This window comes from Patagioenas fasciata, chromosome 1 (genome assembly GCF_037038585.1).
Source record: "Patagioenas fasciata isolate bPatFas1 chromosome 1, bPatFas1.hap1, whole genome shotgun sequence".
NCBI classification, from domain to species: Eukaryota; Metazoa; Chordata; class Aves; order Columbiformes; family Columbidae; genus Patagioenas; species Patagioenas fasciata.
In genome coordinates this window covers 22,994,672-23,017,613 of record NC_092520.1, presented here as the reverse complement: position 1 = coordinate 23,017,613, position 22,942 = coordinate 22,994,672, and the positions used below count along the sequence as shown (strand labels likewise).

At 40.4% G+C, this 22,942-nt stretch overlaps 1 protein-coding gene across 2 annotated transcripts in view; it reads right to left on the bottom strand.

Annotated features, from left to right (window-relative positions):
- Positions 1-14,330, bottom strand: part of WASF3 (WASP family member 3) — a 65,615-nt gene extending 51,285 nt beyond the window's left edge. For both annotated transcript variants that reach the window (XM_065830450.2, XM_065830460.2), the window contains exon 1: positions 14,248-14,330. The gene's annotated coding sequence lies outside the window, so the exon portion shown is untranslated. The remainder of the gene's footprint in view (positions 1-14,247) is intronic.
- Between the last annotated feature and the right edge of the window lie 8,612 nt (positions 14,331-22,942).

Genomic DNA, 22,942 nt, shown 5'->3' with positions numbered 1-22,942 from the left:
CATCTGGGTGTTCCTCAGGGTTCAATTTTAGGGCCAGTTCTGCTCAATATATTTATCAAGAATCTGGACACAGGAGTTGAATGCATCATTAGTAAGTTTGGTGATGATACTGAAGTGGGAGGTGCTGTTGACTCTTTTGAGGGACAGGAGGCCTTGCAGCAGGATCTAGACAGACTGGAGCACCGGGCAATGATTAATGGGATGAAATTTAATAAGTCAAAATGCTGGATTCTGCACCTAGGACAGAGTAACACCAGGCACAAGTATAAATTGGTAGAGAAGTGGCTGGAGAGCAGCCCTGCAGGAAGGGACTTGGGGTGCTGGTCGACAGCAGCTCAATAGGAGTCAGCAGCGTGTGCCCTGGCAGCCAAAAGGGCAAACCCCATCCTGGGGAGCATCAAACCCAGCATGAACAGACATCAGAAGAGGAGCTTGTCCTGCTGTATTCAGTGTTGGTGCGACCCCACCTTGAGCACTGGGTGCAGTTCTGGGCCCCACAGTTCAAGAAGGATGGGAAGGTCATTGAATGCATCCAGAGGAGGGCAACAAAGCTGGTGACAGGGCTGGAAGGAATGTCCTGTGCGGAGCAGCTGAGGACTTTGGGCTTGTCTAGTCTGGAGAACAGGAGGCTGAGGAGCCACCTCATTGCTCTCTACAGTGTCCTGAGAGGAGAAGGAGAGGGAGGTGCTGAGCTCTTCTCCCTGCAACCCAGTGACAGGACACATGAGAATGGCTCAAGGCTGCACTAGGAGAGTTTAGACAGGACGTTAGGAAGCATTTATTCACCAAGGGGGTGGTCAAACACTGGAACAGGCTTCCTAGAGGTGGTCAATCCCCCAAGCTTGTCAGTGTTTAAGAGGCATTTGGACAATGCCCTTAATAATATGCTTTAAATTTTGGTCAGCCCTGAAGTGGTGAGGCAGTTGGATTAGATGATCATTACAGGCCCCTTCCAGCTGAAACATTTTGGTCTTATAAACAGTTCTCTCTCACATGTACATGCGTAGGTATACATGTATTGCTGTTTAGTTTTCACTATTTATAAAGCCTTTCATATCTATAAATCTATCTCTAGATATAGCTATAGACACATATGTCTCTATATATACAAAACCTTTATGAAGGTTCAGTAGGACACAGACTGGAAGATATTTGTGAAAAGTGTGGGGTTTTCTCCCCAGCTTGAAAGTCTCAAAAAGCATTTAAATTGCTTTTAGACAGACATAGGTATCACAGAGATTAATCATTAAAGAGCCATCATTTATAAAATTAGAACTCAAAGGAATTAAACAGCTAGTGACTCCTTACAGTTGATCTATGAGGTTCAGTTAAGGACATTACTACATAAAGGGCGTGAGAAGGGAGGGAGAGAAATTAAAGCATTTTTAACAGGTGAAACTTACGTATTTAACTATTCCATTTTACACCCTAGCTCAAGAGCTATTCTTGAGAGAGATTAGCATACTCTAGTATTAACTACATGGTTCAAGTTTATCCTGATTTCTCAAGGGGTTTTCCCCCCCACCTCCTGTTTTTAAAGGGCCAGATGAGACAGGTAGTTTTGCTTATTTCTTTTGGGTCTTTTTTGTTATTAACATTTTTGCTTATAAGCCAGTTAAACTAAAACATTTTTGCATGGATCTGTGACCTCAAATCTTGTTCAATGCAGAGGAGCTTAGCAGTTTAGGAAGATCAAACAAATCACAGAAATCCAGAAGTATTTGAAATAAAGTCCACTTTTTCTTTCAAAAAGAAAGCTGCAGTGGCTTAAAGCCATCATGCCTGTTACCATGAGATTTTTCTGTTTTTAATTAAAGTCTGTTTTCATAAAAGGGAATTTTAAAACTCCTTCTGCTTCATGCTGTTTAGTACAGGTAATGAATGAACTTCATTATCTTAATTGCATAACCTGTACAGGTTATCCTACTGCTCTACCATGAGACAACAGCAAGCAGTTGATATTGACTCAAGATTTGCCTGTTCACACTAAATATTTTCGTAAATTCTCTTCTTCAGACAACTTCAATATCATTTTCACAGCCATGTTTCTTATTTCCCAACGGGGGAGAGGTGGAAAGCAGTCAGCTGCCACAAGTGCAGTATCTTACCATGAAGATATTTTGAAAAAAATATCCATTTCAACTACATCTACAGGTCCTGCTCCTTTTGCCTTCCTCTACTGAACATTTTAAAAACTACAAATAATGTAGATTGTTTTCAAGAATTAAACAGAGCTTTACATCATGTCAGATGAAAAAAAAAAGATAGCTGGAATCATACAGTTACATGGAATAAATCTCAAAACACCTTCTTCCCCATCAGACTCCTTGTATATGATCACTTCAGGTCAGTCTGTCTTTTTCTGTTTTTAATTAAAAAAAAGTACAATATCACAAAGTTTTGGACAACAGGTCAATAGTATTTTGGCTATCAGCAGAACTCTCTTGTCCCCTACCCACTTCTTGCTCTTAAAAAGATAAACTTGCCCAAAGGAGAGTTAGGACTTATTCTTGGGAAACTGGAACCCAAACCAGGCCCTTACACAGAATGACACTGCAATGGCAATGAGAACACACACAACCCCTATTCCCACAAATACAAGATCTCTCCTCCTCAGCACAATGCTCCATTCCCTCTAGAGGGATATGGCACTTTTTTTCTTAACCAAGACCAGTAAACTAAGATACAGCTAAGTAGGCCTAAAGTATGACTGAACTTTCCCAGTTCTTGTACAGTTACAATCTGGCTGATAAATATTTCTCTACTACATTCTACCTTTTTATTAAATAGTAAATAGACTTATGAGAAAAAAGTTTAACATTAAATCTTGTACCAGATGCAGCTCTGAAGAACTGAGAAGCAAAATAAAAGTGATTACCCAAAATTCACACAAAAGTAGAGGAGAATACATGAGAGGCGTGTTTTCAGATTTCACATCCCTTTGCACCTTAACATTCTTTGACATCTCTCTCTGCAGGACAGGGGAACACTGATTTAATGGCTGCAAGTGGTATTATGCCATCAACAGTAAATAACTTTCATCCCAAAGCACAAGCAATTCTAAAGCAATTTATCTGTGCATTAGGAACAAAAGGTATTAAAAATAAATAAAGCATAGGTGAAAACTATTATTGGATTAGTTGAGTGATTTATAAAGCCTCCTCTCGACTACCAAGAAGCTATCTGGCAGAGACTACTCATTAATGAGGAAGATAACTTTGCTTTCTCCAAAGCCATTAGAATAGCAATATCTGTTCCTGGGTACAACTGCTGTAAATCCCAATCTAACACAAAACAGTTAACTAACATTCTTTGTTTGAGCGGGAAGGGGAGGACAGGATACCTGCGAGTATTACATATTAAAAGGCCGGCTGTTCCACAGATCACATTCTCTTCTATTCAGAATAACTAAAAGTTGTTTCAAGCTTAAAGAAAAAAATGTTACTCAAGCTTCCCACTTTGGTCCAGTTTATTCTTTTAACACCCAATCAGAATCTTATTTAAATCAGCAAGTCCTGCATGCTCTGAACCAGCAAAGAGGATCAACACTTCATTATACACCTGCAGAAAATGGAAGGTGGGGGGGAAAGCACAGAAGGCATATTTTCTAGAACACTATCAATATCATGCAAATTAACTACTCCACCGTGAAATTAAGTTATTTCTACAGTCTTATCTTTTCTAAAGTTACATTTATTTCAGTATTTTGTTCAAAGTGGATTGAAAATACTCAAAAATACACTTCTGACAAAAGAACACTTGTCCTTCAAGCTTTGTATTGCAGACAAGCTTTTGTTTCAAAAGTTTCCTCCATATATTTTAGTTCTAAAATATCAGGTTGATAATCTTAAAGAGAATATAGTAACTTTCAATAACCCTCAATCAAATTCACTGGTTTTATGCCTCTAGATTCAACCCACACACTTCCTACCCTCACAGTTACATCTCCCTAATGTTTTCCAGTCAGCGCTATAGAATGCTATTTCTCTCCATTCCTTTGCTATCCCTATAATTAAATGAACCTGGACAAACTTCTTTGGGTATCTGGGACTGTTCTATGCTGTATTTATTGTTCTGTAATGAGGCAGAAAGAAAGTTATCTTTGACCAACAAATCAAAGCTGTTCACTGTTTAGACTGTCATCCCTTAGGTTCACAAACTTCAGTGTATTTTCTAATGCTTCATATTCTAAGGCACTAACAACCATAATTCTACCAATATGAACAAGAGTGGGGACACTCAAATTACAGATTTACAGCCATGGGTCTTACAATTAACATCACAATTACCATACGCATAAAATGAAGCCTTATTTATTTATATCTGAACATCAACATTTAAGTTTAGCTTTGAAAAACTTAAAAAAAAAAATAATTGCAGGCTGTTTGTTCTTCTCTGGAGCTCAGCAACTTGGCTGAGGAAAACTCTTGCTAAGCTAAGCTGCTAAATGCTAGTCATAAGGGCTAATGGTGCTTGTTGTTTCAACCTCGACAACCAACTGTAAGGACACACCATTAAGCTTACAAAACCATTTGACATTTGATTCTGCTGAAAATACAGTTTTACTAAATGTTTTGAAAATAAAATTCACTTCTTCCTCTTTTAGAAATCCATGATGATGCCAGACATATGCTTGTTTTCCAAACAACAACTGTTAAAAAGAAAGAATACTCCTTCTGATGTTCCTGCCAAAAATAACATTCTGTGGTTTAAAGAAATCTGATAGCAGGCAGTTCACTTAGTTGAGGGAAGAAGGGTTTACATTTGGCAAGGGTTTACATTTAATGTCTTGCATCTACTTCCTTCCATCTGAAGTTTCTTTGGAGATGAATGCAGCAGTGGAGAGGGTTTTTATTGTGGTTTGCTGGAGTTTGGGGTGGGTGTTTGTTTGGGGTTGTTTTTTTTTCCCCCCACATCTCCAAGCATTTCACTCTTTTTTTTTTTTGGAAAAAAAAAAAAAAAAAGCCATCTGTTGTTTTTACCAGAAATGACACAAAGAAGAATTTCATCACTATGCATTTCTTTCTTACAGGGAATACTAGGATATAAAGGACAGTTTGAAAGAGAAGTAGAAGACTTCAGAAGAAATGCGCAGGAGGGAGTTTGCAGCAGGAGGAAGCGGAACAGAAAGTCCAAATGGGGAAGTAGCACAGAACAAAGAACATCAACAGCTTCATCTTAAAACATAGGACAGGGAGAGGAGGAGATGGACTTGGGGTTTCAGCTGCTGTTGTCATAGGCAAAAAATAAAACCTGCCCGCTAAAAGTGGTTATTCCACTGCTTTTTCAATAGTCTCAGATGAAGAGATAGTAACAGAAACAGGTAAATTGGACTACGTACTGCATAAGACTGCTTACTATTTCTGTGCATGTCAAAAAGCCACAATTTTAAGACAAGGTTCAATCTGCTACAATATTTGACTTCATTCATTTTACTAGACATCAATTAATAACGCACAGAATTAGTAACTGGACCAGTTCACTAAGTGACGTAAAATATTCAGTCAACCTGAAGCAACCGAAACAACAGAAGTTCTGGAATTTTCTCCAATTGTGGAACTGTATTTCCCAGCAGTTTTCACAGAGTTATAAATTCCATTGAACAGAATTTTGTCACCACTGTCCAAGATACAGAAATTCCTGACTGCTGCTAAACCTGCTCCAACATCAAGCCAACTAGTCAGACACCACTTCAGACAGTAGAGTGACCAAGAATATAATCTCCCACATGACATCAAGCTGCAGCTTGGAGGTCCTCAGAATTGTTAGTATGGTAACCAGAATAACATTATTGCAAAGCATGTACCTTCTCCAGTAGAATAACAAATATTTTAGAAAAATAAGGTCAGAAACCCAACGATCTTACATTATTTCAGATGCAGCTATTTCAGGCTAATAGCCTTATGGTTAAAAACCCAATAGCTCATTAGTTCGTCAACATGGACACTTTTCCTGACATTAGCAGTGCAAATTCAGCAAAGAAATTCATTAAGTCTTTGCAGCATTATTAGCCTGAGGTATAACTAAGTGTTGCTCCTAATTTTATGTATGTGCTTGGGTAGAATTACCCACCCTGAATCAAAGGATGCTTGAAATTTCAAGACAGTCTACAAGAGTATGAGGAGTGTTTGATGACAGAAGCAAATGTTGTAAGAGTTAAATTTCATTTGAGGGATGAAAGACTATACACCTAAGTGCATTTTCACACACTCCTCTTGAAGGTATTTGTACCTCACCACTCCAACATTCAGGTATTCCATGCTTGCCATTCACAAGCTCTAGAACTCTTTATTTGCTGTAAATAAAGTGATTGCTACAGCAAAGATATACAAGACCTGTAAGATTTGAAGAATGGAGAGCTTCAAGAGAAGCAAGCTGACTGAGCTGAATAAGACAGGATCCCCTCCATCTAGAAAAAAAAAAAAAAAAAAAAAGAAGCTGCTGAGATGATAGTTCCTGGTTCTTTCTGCAAAAAGAAGGGTGGATAACACGTGGCTTGCACATCTGCTTATCTGGCGTAGGCTGGCAAATACCCTTTTCCTACTACATAGTTAGATAACCTAAAACTGTAACCAAACCACTTGTATAACTGTACCAAGACATCATATTTAAATACGACTTAGAGTTAACTGAAGCCCCACTCCAGCTCCAGAGCTGGCACAGAGGTTAGAAGGAACTTCAACATTCAGCCATATGCAAAAAAAAACCCAGCAATACATGTATAAGTCTTCAAATTCAGCATAAAAAAATCAAACATAGGCTTCATTTGAAGCCATGTGTTATCTCCTCCATATTTGCAGCTGTTTAAGCACTCAAAGCAGCAGCAGCCAAGCTTTAAAAACAGTACTTTCCCAGGAAATAACTCTACAATAAACCCACGCTGATACAAGTTCCAGAGAATTTCAACATTCCATATGAAACTCAGCAGCAAACTAACTGCTGAAGAAGAACTAAAAAGCCACATTTTCACTAAAGTCTCCTTTCTAATTCAGAAGTTCAAACTCTTCATTTTTCATTCACATGTAATGAGGCAGAAGAACTTCTCAAAGAAGTGTTTCAAAAGGCTGTCTGAAGTTTCAAAAAGCTTCCCGGGCCTTCTCTTGTAGCACACTGCTCCCCATAGCTGCCCGTTGCTCCGTCAGGACACAATCAAGCACACAGCACATGAATGGTTTTCCTCAGCATCATGGAATACTGACCTTTCCTACTACAGGATTTCAAAACAAACTTCAAGAAATCAATTCCAACATTTGCTGGAATAGTGTTAACATGTTTTGATATATTATGCCTGTCACCCATTACATACACAAGCTGTCCAAGTATTACTCATTACAAGCAAAACAGTTGCTACTATGAAGATCCACAAGAAACCTGGTATCCATCAGCTGAAGAACTGAAGTCTCCAGCTATGAGTCAAGTATGTGCCTTAACGCCATTTAATCTTCCAAGTCACAGGAATGCAGAAGAGAAACTTCACACCTTTATCAACCTTATTTTATCAAGTCAGTTAGGGTTTATACACTGCTGACTTGCTCTAACAGGCCTCTCCGCTCACATACACAACAGCAACCCAAACCCCACTGTCCTTACCTTACAGAAGTAAAAAACAGAAGAGACAGGTTAGCCCTTTCCAACCTTCAAAGGCAGGCATTGCAACAAGAACAGCAGTGCTGGGCTGCAAGAAAAAGCCACTGGAGAGGGAAGAGTGGGCAACAGCTGCATATATCAGCTATGACTGCACATATTCACTATAAACCCTCAAATAAGGGAATACTCACACTCAGGTGGCCATTACAGCCATCAGCACTGAAATACATTCACCCTCAAATTCAATCTGAATCCCAGGCCCTTCTAACAGCCCCGTCAACGGTATCATGCTCTGCAGCAACTGATAAGCAGACAACTGGTTAACCAGTACAGGGAAGTCTTTTTATATACACTTTATATAATGTTCTCCACCTATAAATACAGCAGATCTCCAGTAACTCGCAACTTATTGTCCTTTATATACAACCTTAACATTATGTTCTCTTCATGCCAGCAGCTAGACTCGAATTAAGCATTTTTATGCTATTATTCATGCTTCTCAGTCTTCACTGATGAGGTGCTTTGTTCACTTTCAGTTTCTATGAATATATCAACAATAAAAGGAAATATTTTTGCACGCGCTATCTTCTCAACAGCTGGTGAAACTCAGGTCCTCTAAGGACTCTAAAATACTACTAAATTATACCCCTGAGGATCACGCAATCCAACTTCTGACTCCACACAGGGCAATCTAAAAGTTAAATCAGATACCCAAGAGCATTGTCTATACACTTATTGAACTGACTGGCTTGGGGCCACAACCACTTCCCTGGGAAGCTTGTTCCAGGGCTTGACCACCCTCTCAGTGAGGAGCTTTTTCCTCATATCTTATCTGAACTACCCTGATGTAGCTTTAAGTTGTTCCCTCGTGCCACATCAACAGACACCAGGGAGGCAAGACCAACACCTCTGTTTCGCTCTCATGAGAGCTGCAGACAGCAATGAGGCCACCCTCAGTCTCCTCCAAGCAGAACAACCCCAGTACCTTCAGCTGCTCCTCCTGAGTCATGCCCTCATCTTTGTTGCCCTCCTTTGGACACACTTTAATATTCTGGTATCCATACACTGTAGAGTCCAAAACTGTTGGTATATTTTATTCCAACAACCTCTGCCTTCATAATCTACCAGCAAACACAAGGCTGATGGAGGACTTGAAAATCATCACATGTATCGATTCTAGTGCAAGTGCATGTTCAGATATCAAAAACCTGCCCCAAAACACACTAATGCAGAGTTGGAACAGCCAAATAAACCTTAACTATGCTTTCAGACCAGCACAGGAGGAAATATAACCTCTGCATAAGCCTCCAAGAAGTTTGTTTCATTTAATCTTAATGGTGATGTGTATTTTTCATCAATATAAACTTATCTGTACATACTGCTGTGTAAGTAAACAATGCTTGATAGAGTTTTACCGCTATAAACTATTCTATAGTTTCTGTATTGGGCAGATTTCCACAACAGGGATGCACAATAAAAGCTCATGCCAAAGCAACAGTGAAATAAAGTTTTAATTTATGAAACCAGAGAGAAAACAAGCCAGGCTGTAATTCTGTGCGCAACATTTAAAAGTCTTTTTTTTCTTGCCCTTAAGAAAAATACATTTAAGTCAACCTAAAATTCTGGTTTTGACAGATTAATGGAAGTTACGACCATCTTAGCATAGGCTACTTCTATTTATATCAATTATGATGACTGTAAAATATTAACTCCAAACAGATTCAAATTACCACTGATATCTATACATACTTTATTTATGTCACCAGCAGTTTAAAGTCGCATTATATTTGGAAGACTATTATAAAACCTAAGTGTCTATAGAATGCAAGATTAATTCAAAAACTAAAGCAAAAATATCTGCATGCCAGCCATGTCCAAGCCACGTGTTTTAGTTATGTTATTATGTTCACTAATGCTTAGCCAATTCCCTAACTCAGCACTCAACAGTGTGTGTCAGTTCTTCCCAGTCCTTCTTACCAAAACACTCCTGCAAGGAGGTTTGCAGTTATTAATGTTTAGAAGAAAACCTACACATTAGGTATAACCCCTTTGAAAGCACACAAATAACAGGGAAATATTTTCCTGTATTGTTTTTGGCTTAGGCTGACATCTGGATTTAAAAAACACAAACATCAATCAAGTCCAACCTGAATAATGCTCAATTTTTCTCCTTATAAGATGTATTTTTAAAATACAAAGTATTGTTAACTCTGAGTTGAAGCATGCCTTCTCACATGGCATGAGTATAATGAGTATTAAAAATATAATAGTAAATAAACTGGGCATAAAGATGTTCTACACTTAATAGCAACACATATTGTCCCTTATCACTGTATTTGGCTACCAAATCACTCTAAGAATACAGAGATGATATTTGTAACTAACAGGGAAGGAACTCCAAGAATCTTGAAAAGCTAAACAGAGAGATCCACCACAAAAAAAAAAATCCCAAACACATCCAGTGATCAATTCTAAACCCAGAAAACATCATTAGTTTAATGGCAGAACATTTCAGTATGTGAAAAAACTAACTCGCAATGTGTTGAAATTCAGAACACCTATAAATCCCTAACACCAATAAATTTGGATTTGTTTAATTAAAAAACACAAACAAGCAAATCCAACAAATGCTTACAATATTAACAAGCATTCAACAAAAACTCTCCAGCCATCTCAACTGCCAAAAATAAAGGAATCAAACAAGCTAAGCTCCTAGTTCACAGCCTAAATGAGCACAAAAACTTTCATTTTGATCTCCAGATGAGATGTTTCTACACACAAATGTCTTGATTTTTTTCCCCAATGTTTTGTTTCCCCTTTTGGCAGATGAAAAATAAATTGCATCTATGAGCAGCTGAAAGTATTTTAGTTATCCAAGTTTTCAAAAGAGGGGTGGAAAAACAACAGTGCTTTTCCAGTTAAAAAACACCCTAGTGCATCAGCTTTTACAACAGGTTGGCTTCTGAACAGTTAGATCTAAAGGACGGTAGGTGTGAAGGAGAGAACTCACAGGTTAAAGTTGAACAAATAAATCTGTTGGAACTTCAGGTTATTTTCATTATTATATCTAAAGGCAGGCTAAGTTCTCAGGAACACAAGTAGCAGTTCTGCTACAGAGCTAAGGCTCAAGATTCCTCCATTTGATTCTTAGTAGAGTCACTGTTGTTCTTACATTACAGGTATTCGGTATGTGAGTATTCCGTATGGAGAAGTTAATACTCACTCTCTACCTTTTTCTCTGCTCTTTTAAGAGAATAAGCAGTTACAATCTGTGACCCACAGAATTCCTTGTACAAGGAAGCTTCTGAAGGCAATGTACAGTTCTATATAACACTGGAAGACCTGCATTTATAATCTGATCCTATTAATGATCTTCATATACCAAACAGCTTTAAGATTAGAGAACTAAGAAATGAGCCTGATAAGAGTAACTTGTCCCCATCAGTAGTGTAAATTAATATCTTTCTGCTATTGAGGTCGTTCACAAAACTTAGTATCACAATCCACAGAACACACATAGCCTGGCTAGTAACTGATGCTAGTTGTGCAATTCACCCAAGGCACAACCTGTAGCTCAATATCCCATCCAAGCAAACACAAAATAAAAAGAAGTCACAGTAACGACCACAAGAAGTCCAAAAACTTTAATTGAAGTCCCACGTGAATGAGGAACACTACATCATATTTGAATTTAAAAGGCCAAAAAGTCCTGTATTATACAACCCATATCAGATTCAAGCATAGTTACGAGACCATATCAAGTACACACCAACTAAAGACAGACTCGCAAGAGCGGGCTGCAATTATTATAACTGCAACAACATTTCTTGCTCATTTCTCACTACAAGCAGGCAAGAGAGCACTGGAAGACCATGCTATGGGAGGGATTGAAAGAACGAAGACTTAACTGCATATATTTATCTTTTTACATCACGAGTCCACCATGAAGTCCTCTCAAGGCTCTTTCCCACTCCAGTTACTACAAATTACACCAAGATGTAACTGTTCATGCAGATGCAGTCATTCAAACACTCAGCTACCATCAGCTCTTCTGGAATGCTTCAAAGTATCTGCTTTAGTTTGGTTTGGTTTTTAGAAATCCTGTCCTGCTAATCACTGTATATAAGAAACTTCAAAATCATATTCCTCTCATCTGTCACAATATGGCTTTTCTTCCTCTTTCCTCCATACAGGACTATTGCCTGCAGACACTGTTATTCTTGTTTCAGAGAAATATATAGCACATAGCTTCTCACTGAAGAACAAAGTAAATAAACCTGAGCTAAAGTAGTCACACCAAGGAGCAGCTGGTCTCCAAGAAGTTTATGTTACTACTCCTAAAATCGTAACCCTTTGCAACATGTTGTGCAGACAAAGCATATACTGAAAAATAAAGCAGGTCTATGCTGCTATTAACTATAAAACGTCATGTGTGTTGTACCATATAAATCAAAGATAAAACCTCAATAACGTACCCCGCTATGAAAGACCCTTTATTTAAAGCACCAACAATCCTATTTCTGACATATAAAGTAATCTTTTATTACTTCCATGGACAAACAGGAAGATTAGGAAAGATGGTACAATTTCAGTAACATTGTGTATAATCAAGACTATTTCAGTATCTGGGGTGGGTTTTTTTCCTTTATTTGAAGAAAATAGCCATGGAAAAGACAAAAGTTCAATTATATATTATTTCAGTACAACAAAACATTGGTGTTCACACTGCCACTAGCAACACAAACACAAAACTAATCCTCCAGCAAACAATAAGAAAAGTTTGCTTTGCACAACTCATCCCCAAAATTCAGCTGGAAATAAATGGAGCTTCCACAGTGCTCAAAGGGAAAATGGTCTGGTCCTGGTCTCAATTGAAGAGCTGCAGATAAGACATCTTTCTTACAGGACTTACTGAAAGTCACCTTCTTTCTGAGTAAGAATGACCCAGGGCCTTTATTTCAGTGCAGGCAGATAACTGTTCTTGCATCTTAGTGCATCTTCTTCTGATGAGAACTTAAAGGCAAAAGTAAGCTGTAACTCAACACTCAAAGCGCAGTTCCACATCTCAAATATGGGATTTAATCTTGAATCTTTTAAGTTTACAAGCATTGTAACTTCAACAGGTTTCTAACCTGGGTATTAGTCTACATAATTATTCCATATCATATCACCCTCCCGATATTAAAGACCACACAACTTAGCATCTGAGCTACAGATGGCTGTAGCCTGGGAGAGCATGACAGAGATAAGAACTGCAGCCTTATTCAATGACTTCATTCTCTTCCTCAAGCACACACTATTAGCTACTACAAAAATACTGTACCAGGCAATTTCAAAACAACAGTGTCTCATATAAATGAATACTTTTTGATTCCCTAATTAAAGCTTGAAAGAAAAAAAAAAAAAAAAGGCCAGTCTTGCATGATACACAAGGCAAAACAACCTCCTTTTTCACCCTCAGATTTCAAGTCTCTCGAAGTTCCTGACTGCTTTCATAAATTGCCCCCATCTTTTTCCAATAGGAATACTCTCCCCTCATTCCCTGTAGTTCACAAAAGCAGCACAAAGAACCACAGCTAGACAGCTTTTTCCTATTCCTACACAAAAAGGGTACAAACTAAACCATTTGTGCTTTGAAGTATTTTCTATCAAGGAATCTCACAACTGCATCCAATAACCTGTCACTCAAGTACTGGTCCCACTTCACAGGCTGTTGCTCAGTCTAAAATTATCAGTCCTTCTCTTGTTAAGTTACAGAGATCACTGAACTGTATGAGAAACAAGACAAAAAAGACTAAGTATTTCTTAACTGCTTTTCAGATAGTGTTAGACATGCAGCAGTTGCAGTAAATCCCTGTCTCCAGATGCCTGCACTCACTCAGATTCCCCACTTCTCGTCAACACATTCACTTCAGAAATATGTGGAGAAAAAAACAATTAATCTGCAAAAAATCACGAGTAGAAAAAAAAAAAGGGGGGGGGGGGGAGGGGAAGTTTAAAAGTTCCTGAGCTGTCAAGTACTCACAGCACCCTTCAAAGCCAAAGACGATTATGTTTAAGTACTTAAAGACCGCTGGGCATCGGAAGAGACTTGCCAGTGTCACGCCGCGGTGCAGGTACGAGGTCACTCGTGGGGAAACACGAGTGGGGCAGAGGCCTCCGAACGTGTGGTTCTCGGGGCTAGGCGCCGTGTTACCCGCACCCGGTCGGCGCGGTCGCTGCGGGAACCGCAAGTTCCAGAGCCTGTTTCTCGACCCCACACCGCGGGAGCTCCGCAATCCGCGCCCGAGACCGAAAGGGGGACAGGGAACGCGCCCTCCGGCTCTGGGGACCGGCGAGGGGCCGAGGCCGGCAGAAGGGCTCGAAACAAGGCGTCCCCTTCTCGGCTGAAACGGGAGAGCCCCGGGACCGGCAGCACAGCCCGATCCGGAGAAGCCCCGAGCGACCCTCCGCTGCCCTCACCGCGGCTGTGGGGAAGAAAGGCGCCGCGGCCGTGCTGAGGGGGCTCCCACAGTGAGATTATCCCCGCGGGTAAGCGGCGAGAGACCGCTAAAAAGCGGCTGATCCCCCTCAGCGCTCCTCCCAGCAGCTGCCCGGCTCTCAGAAAAGAGAACGGACACCCTGAACGTCGCCGCCGACCCCCCACTGCCCCGCACCCACCTGGCACCGCACTCCGCCCCATCCCGCACGGCCGCCGCACGACCGCTCCAGCCGCCACCGACCGCCTTCGCGGGCTAAGCCTCCGCGCCCCCGCCGCCGCCCCGCCCCTTCAGCCTCTAGCCCCGCCCCCTCGCCTCCCTTTTTCCCCGTGCCAGGAGGGGCGGGGAAAGGCCCGCCAATGAGAGCCAGTGCTTCACCACACACATTGCTGATCGGCTTGAAAAGCACCCAATGACAATGCCAGGAGGACGGGGAGGGTTGTCAATCAGTGGCCACTACCTGGGGTTCGCAAGAGGCCGGGCGTGGGGGAGGGGGCTGTTTCTCGCTCACCAGCGCGGCTGCTCGTTGTTTTGCCTCCCCGCTGCTCTCCCGCCGCGATGTGGCCATAGAAGGGTCCAGGATGTGGAGGCTGCACTGGGGCTTCTGCCGCGGGGCTGGCTGTCCCCGAGATCTACGTGCCCCTCAGGAGCAGCCGCCTCTTCTCCCGGCCCCAGCGCCACGCCGACCCCGGCCCCGCTCCCAGCCCCGCCGCGGGGCCGCTCTCCCCCTGCTCCTCCTGACCCCGGTGCTGGCACCGAGCAGGGTCCCCCTTCCATCGGGGCAGCGCCTTCCCCGCACGCAGGGCAGGGAGCGGGCTGCTGTGTCCCGGTCACACCTCTCCCTTCCCCGCACTTCTCTGGCCGCCCCTTCCCCACCCAGCCTCTGGCTTCGGGCCACCCGTGCCCGGTCCCTCACCGCCATCGCGGCCATCCTGGGCCTCCCCCTTCTTCCTCGTTGTTCGTGGGGCCCGTGCTCTCATCCACCCACTGGCATGGCTACTTTTCCGCCTGCGAGACCCTAGATTCCCAACACCCACAGCATCACCGGCCCTCACGACCCAGTTCCCACTGAGTCCGACTTCAGGTCATCGAGGTCCCCAAGAAATTCACGTTCACACAGGCATGCACCACACCCTGATGGGCTCGGCGGTTCTGGGGTGGCTGCAGGGCCTGTGCCTTGTGAGGGCTGCAGCTGCTGACCCAGCCCCAGTAATGTGCCCTTTCCTGCTTCAGATTCATCCTTTGTGGTTATCCCTGGAACGAAGGCTTTTGTTGCTCACTGCAAAGCCTTTAGGAAAAAATAAATCGGACTTTATCATGTGAATGAGATTGTAGGGGGAGTGAGGGGATAGAACAATCACCAAATGAACTTCAGTGGCCCAGGGCACTTCAATAAATAATCACAGCTGAGAGCAGAGGTTATTGAACGCCATCTCGAGTCAATCATCTTCGGCAAATGAAAGTTCATTGAACTCAAACCCAGTTGTACCACTGGCCTCGGTTACCCACGCTTCATGTTTCCGGGGGAATAAAGCAAAGGTGTGGGCTCACAAACACCTCCTCAAAAAAAAAAAAAAATTACTACATAGTATTACTTGAAGTTTGAAAAAAAATATTTGTATTTAAGATACCAATATCGGTCATGGTAAGAAGCAGCAGCTGAGAACGATTGCTGTAATCACTCAAGGTTACATGGCAAACAGCAGCAAGCCAGCCGTGTGGCTTCCCTACGCTTTGAAGTGCAGATGGTGACAGTTTTATGATCACTAACAAAGCAAACAGAAAAGAAGTCTTTAAGTAGTATAACCCTAAAAGAAGGAAGCAGCAGTCTTTTTCCTCAGCATGATGGCTCACTAGGACAAAAATCCTAAGAGCAAAATAGACTACAGTTTTTGAGAAAAAGTCATTCTATTCAAAAGAAGAGTATTTTCCCTAAAACATGTATGCAGCAAGAAAGATTAAACTCTCAAAAATAAAACAGGAAAATAACCTGGTATTGTTAAAACATGTCTTAATTCATGCTCATTCAGTGATGCTTTTTCATTCTGAAAATGACATCTTGAGTTTTGAAAAATAACAATTTCAAACAGACCTAGCACTACCAGTAATTTTTTTCTGGTCCATCAATACAAGTAAGTAGCCTGTGTGATGCAAGGTATTAATGAACATTTATTTCATTCCAGCTGCGTTCCAGGCACTTGGATTCCTTCTCAGCTTTCATTTTTCTCCTCTGCATTCATGACATTTTTAATGCTATTTTTAATAATATCTACATCTTGTAGAAAAGGAACTCAGGCAGAGCTTTTGACCTTGCCTTAGAATTTGCAAATAAGGCAAATCTGCCAAAGAGTTTTCATTTAAGCTGTACTGAGTTTTCAGTAAGAGACAAAAAAAAAAAGGTTAAATTATCTGCAGGGAATAATTCGATGAGCTTTTGTCCTATCTATTATTATTTTTAAGTGAAATCATGCTTCAGAAAAGTCCTCTTAAGGCAGTAGATTCAGGTTTGGACTGACACACCATGAGATGTCCAGGACTGATCTTTCTTCTATTAATTTCACTTGAAGACAGAATCAGGCTTCAGACGGTAATGAAAAGGGAGGGTTATTGGAGACTGAAGCCAAGGTGAGTTACTGGAAATGAGCATGACATTTTTTTAATATCTGCTTATAAAATCACCTACTTAGGTCAAATTTACAAGGACCTCCTTTTCTTGAATAGCTAATTTCACAAAAAAGGTACAGCATAAGGAGAAACAATGTTTTAAAAGTCTGTTATACTGCTTGTCACTTCCTGCTGAAGAGCATTTTTCATTATATGGAAATCTTTTTGTCTATCAGGAAACACAAAATTGCTGAATAATGTTAAAATAAATAGTGTAACACAAATTATTTACATCTTCACCAGTAATCATTACAGCATCTCTCATTATTAATGGGACATTGATGGGCCCCTGAAGAATGTCTTGCTGAATCAGCTTTTGAAATAAATTGCTTTCCCTCCAGCCACAGCCGCACCCCAGAGAAAGGGGAACCATGTCTTGGTGGAGGTAATTGATTTAGGACAGCTAGCAGATATATGCAATGCACAGCGTAAGATGCTTTATGAATTACTATGTCTCTGTTAATGGAGTTTATTTCCCATTAACACGAAAGTATTAGCCTTGATAAGTCTGAGTGTGTATTTCTCATAGTCTTCTTATTTTCAATATTATTGGTATTTCCATACTATTCATATTTTTCAGAAATATCTTCCTGAGACTATAACTATTTTGCTTTTTGTTGTTTTATTTTTAATATCCCTGGATCACTGACAGACTAGCAAAGTATATGAAACCAAGATGCAAGTAGATCCTCAAAGGAAACATGCAATATGAGTTCAAAGAGGCACTGTGTAATCAATCTTGAGAAAAAAATGCAGGCAAACAAGAACAAAAGGAACCCTAATAACTTTTCAAGACAGCTACTTTCATCAACTCAACAAGAGTTGTAATTCTGCCAATTAATAGTAAGGTCCATTAACTGTAAGTCGTAAGAACTATTTGCTGTGCAAAGCACCCATTTTTCTTTGCAGGCTCTGACACTTTGGCTGGGCGGTATAGCAGGATGTCCTACAAAGCAGGGACTGGTGATCTGCAGTGGGTGTGGACATAGTCTCTTAATGGTTTTATGGCATCATCAGTTGAACAGGCTCCTGTTTCAAAAATAAACACATGAAAGACATGATTTCAAGCTCCTGGGGAGATTAAAAAATCATATTACAGAAAGCTGTAATTAGTAATAGACTGTTGATTTAGCAGCAGAACAATGCACGGCACAGCTAGGACTAATGGGATGAAGCTCAGAAACAAGAACCACGGGGTGAATTTCTAGCCTGAAAGAAGAGGGGGTCAGCTCACGAGTATAGTTGGGGTTCTACAAGGTGGACTGTATAAAATGTTTCCAAATGTGCTGTACCACTGTTCCATCAACTAAGGATAAGCTAAATTTTATTTCTCCTGTTTGGATTCACTATAGACATTTGCTTTTTACAGACCCAGTGGTCCTTTCCTAAACTTCTGTGCCTTGTATTATGACCACATTAAGGAGATAAAAGTAGGAGCGCACCAGAAGATAATTAAATGCATGAATATCATATCATTTGGGTGAGGTGAGACAGATTTTTATGGAGATAATTCTTCAAAAATATATGTAAATTAACTGCAAATAGAAAAGTTCACAGCAAAATTAAATAAAGAGACATCCCTTAATCCACTCTCCTGTGCCAAGGCTGGATAAATGGAAGATACACAAATATGGATTGATATATGTTTGATTATTTTAAGGTATTTAATCTAAAGCAGAGAATTCTGTAATTTTCTCTTGCATTCTTGCCTGGTGTTTGTTGTCAGAAAGTTTTTACTAGTGTCTAATACAACTCTTCCTTGATGTAATTTTACCACATTATTTCCTCGTGCTATCCACAATGGACATGAAGGCCTGATGACAACCTGTGATTATTTGAAAGCTTCTCATGTCTCTCCAGTCATTCATTCAATAAATTAAACCCCTAGCTCTTCCATTCTTGCCTCGGAGGAAATGTTTTCTAATTCTCTGGTCATTTTCCTTTCTTCCTTTTGGATTGCCTTCACATTTGCTGAAGTTCACTGGCACAGAACTAGACACACAGCACTCAATAACAAAGCCACATGTTTGCTTTTACTGTAATAGTATGACGTTGTTGATACATATTCCACTTCTGAGTCACTGTAACCTCAATGTCTTTTTCAGCAAAACTTCTGCCTAGTCAGCTGTTTCCCATTCTGTGTTAATGCACTTGATTTTTCCAGATTAAGTGCAGACCTTGCATTCTCCTTTTTGAAGTTCATCCTGGGTTTTTTTGGCCAGCTGTCCCATGTGTCAGGATCATTTTGATTGCTACTCCACCAGGTTTGTGACATCTGCAAATGTGCTAACTGCACTTTCTACTTCATCATGCAGGTCACTGAAATAAATATGAAACATTACTAAACTCAGGACATGTTCCTGGAGGATCTCAGCCAACAATTTTCCTTTGTAACAATGAACCTTCAAGAACTATTCTCTGGTTACTGCTTTTGAAACAGTCTACTCCAACTTCATAGAAGAGTGTAATTCAGACGCATCACATAGCAATGTAAGAAAAGAAATCTGTCTATACCAACATTTTCAAGGGACCTGAAGTTAAACATTTCCTCTAAATTCATGTTTATATTAAAGTTGATTACCTATATCCTGTATCTAGTATAGAACATTTATATTTGCACAAGAGACACAAAACGGTATTTCAGAATTGTCAGTGAAAGCCAGGCATTTTGGACACCAGGCAGGCAAAAGCTGGATTTTCACTCATATAAGGTCCTTAGATTTTGAGCATTGGTAAGTAATTTGTATTTGAGCGTTTGCTCACATGACTGAGGGTCAGCATTACATTTACACAGATTGGAAGGCCTCCTTCCCTCTCTGATGCTCCAAACTATCACTTCCCTATGCTTCCCCAGTATCCCTCAGTAACATATCTGGCAGTATGGCATTCATTGAAAATAACAGCCTGAAGTTGAGCAATGAGTTAGATGATACTACAAAATTTTGCCTAGACTTTGTCAAGAGTATGATGTTATCACTGTAAAAACTGTCCAGTGATACCTGGTGTGAGAGAGGGAGACTTTGTCTGTCTTCAAGGGGCTTCAATACCCATCCTACCCCCCAAACAACTGTATTGCTCTAAATATATTTTTCCACCATAATCCCTCCAAAAATTTCCTTCTTCGGCAGGTCCAGCCACTGTAGACTGAGCTCCTCTTTTGAGCAGCTCTCTGGTGAAAGATGCCCTGAATAAGGCAGAGCTGAACGAAGACCAAAATTAAAAGCAAATTTATTTTCTGCTTCAGAAGTAATAGTGATTGTGGCTTGATCAAAAAAGCCACTAGGTATTAATTTTGAAAAATAATCAGAGCAAAGGTTAGATCCTTATCAAAGTCTTAAAATAGTTGAAATGCTGTCAGTGTGAAAGACTAGCTTTCTAAAAATAAATACAAATGAGATGGGTATTTGAAAACCAACCAACTTTTTTACAAGGCAATGCTATATGCATAATTAATATGGCATTGGGGGATTTTTCTGCAAATAAATACAAAGCTAAACTGTTTAATTATCAAGATAATTTCAGCAACTTATTACTGCATCTCCTGGTAGGACAGACTTCCACAGTAGTCTAGAATGTTACTGAAATTATCTAAAACTGAGATCCAGCAGATAGTTTAAAATGTAAAGCTTGAAAATGTGGGGAGAGAAAGGCTAATTTTCATAGACACACTTTTAATCTTGAAAACTAAAATCTTTCTTTGTAATGAAGTTTGGAAGTGCTATCTTGATTGGATTTCTTTTGTGAAGTATATTCTTTAATTGTACTTAACAAGAGAGCTTCAGCCTATGAATTCTCTAGCTTTTATTCTTCTTTTCGGCTGAAGCTAATACAATTTAGCTATTTTACATTGGAAAGCAAGGCAAATCATGCTCTTCCTCAGAACACAATACACATTTCATTGTACAAAGTTGGAGAGCAATCACAGTGTTAGATTTCCATCTTGCACATTATATCCTAAGCCTCCCGTTGTCTCCAATTACACTTGTGTACCCACAAAGCATGAAAGATGAGTCTCTTCAGATATCAGTCATGAGTTCAGTCCAGCTGACTGCAAAGCTCCCTTGGCCTTGCATTATCATGGGACCTTTTGACTGAGCTATGTGGGGTTTGAATAATTCCACCTCTACTTTTTGGGTCAGTTCACTCCTTTATTTGCAGGATGAAACCTTATATTAAAAGAGCATGAAAAATATCATTTGTGGGGGTCTTAACTCTGTCCGAAAGCTGCATGGATGCCTACAGTCTCTGTTCTCATATACAATTTATACACAAGTGCCCCAATGCACAAGCAAATCTTATCAGTGTGCATGCAAACGGGAAGAGGCAAGAGGCATTGCGCTGCACTCTGAAAGCTCCCTGTGTCAAAAGGAACAGGAGTGCAGAGTCCCAACAGTAATTAAGCCTTGCTGGGAAAGCAAGCATATGTCATATAGAATAGACTATCTCTTCTATTTTCCTTTGCTCCATCCCCCCCTCAGCCTCATTTGGGATAGAAAGTAATCAAAATGAGAGGGATGTTTTAAATAAATCTTAACAGCAGCTTGTCAGTTGTAGGAAAATCTGTTGTTTGGGTAATAGTGTTAGATGAAGAATTCTTAACTGGTACAGGAGAGGAAGAAAAGCAACCTCAGGGAAACAGAACAAAAACCTGTCAGAATAAAAACATCTCAGTTAACCCACAGAAAGGGTGATTGGGAGATTCTATGAGAGAAAGAGAGTGACAGAGCCCATATGCGATGTAGGTGCTCAGGGAGGCGAGGCAGAAGGGAGAAATAGAGGCTATTTGCTCATTCAGCTTTAGCTGGAATCAGAGGTGGCTGTCTTTCCTACCATACATCAAACTGAGCTCCAGAACTCGGGAACAAAAACAGTTCAATACAGATGTCTGCAGCTATGTCTTTTTGATTCTCCTTTTTCAGCCAATGCCTCATAGGAAACCTCCTCCACCTCCCTGCAAGAAGAAAAAAAGTCAGTTTAGAAAAAACTGTCATTACATAGCATATTTTCCTCATTATAAGGCACTTAAAGAACAAGAAAAAGCCATCTGCTGTAACTTGGCTGCCCTTTCCATTTTAGGTTAATCCACATTTGTGTCTTTTTCATCATCATTCCTAATTAAATCCTTCTCCAAAACAAATTTAGATTGTTTTACAATTTTTATTTAAACCTCCTTATTCAATTCCAGTCCTTTTGGCAAGGTACCTGACAAGATCATCATATCTTATATGAAATATTTCTGCCTAAACTTTGTACACACAACTGATTTTCCATTTTTATACTGGTCTCTGGGGAAAAGGACTGCAAGCTCTCATGTGACTGCCTGCCCCAGCTTTCTGCTGGATGCTGAAGTACAATGGCATCATAGCATACCTCAAATTTTAAATACTTCCTTGTACAGAGTTCTTGTGTGGAGCTTTCTGTTCACTTCCACTTTACATTTCTGGGAGGCTACTAGAAGAAGCCATTGCATTGTGCTTTGTACAGTCAGAGCATTGCACCGTGTCCTGTCTCTTAGGGAGACGTTTGATTTTTGTGCTGCCAAGTTCTATCTATTGTGCCTTAATCTAATACAGAAGTATCTGTGTAGAGAGCAGAATGATGGGAAATGCTTGCCCTGGAGTTCTAATGCTGTCTCTCCTATTCCGGTCTTGTTAATGAACAGCAAAACAAAATAACAAGCCGACAAGTCTGAGCTTCTCTTAGATATCACAGCAGGCACATGGAATGGCTTCTCCAAGGCACACTGATCGCTTTTACCACATTTATAGCACTCTAATAAATGCTTCTTGGAGCTGCTCCAGGCAATTGTAATTAATTCTCAGTGGGATGCTCATAGTGGTCACCTCGGATCAGAAAGGTCAGGACTTTGTCTGTGCTTTTACAACATCAGTAAAAATTAAATACCCACTTTCCCCAAAGGTCATCACAGGCCAAATACATGAAACGATCCATCTCAATCAGTTTCCCATTCCCTGCTGTTTCTCATTATTTCTGCAGTTATCCTAAAAATTAAAAGTAAACACATAAACAAATTGAAACAGAAGCCATTTGCAGTGTTGGTCTAATCCTCTCTTCTGTGCAAGCAACTGATGAAGATGCAGACAGGAAAAGTGAGAGAGACCCCTGAATGCATGGAGAGCCCTTCACCTATAGGAACTCTGGCTTTAATTAATCTCCCTGCCTTCTTAGGATGGCTAAAAGAGGAAAATCCA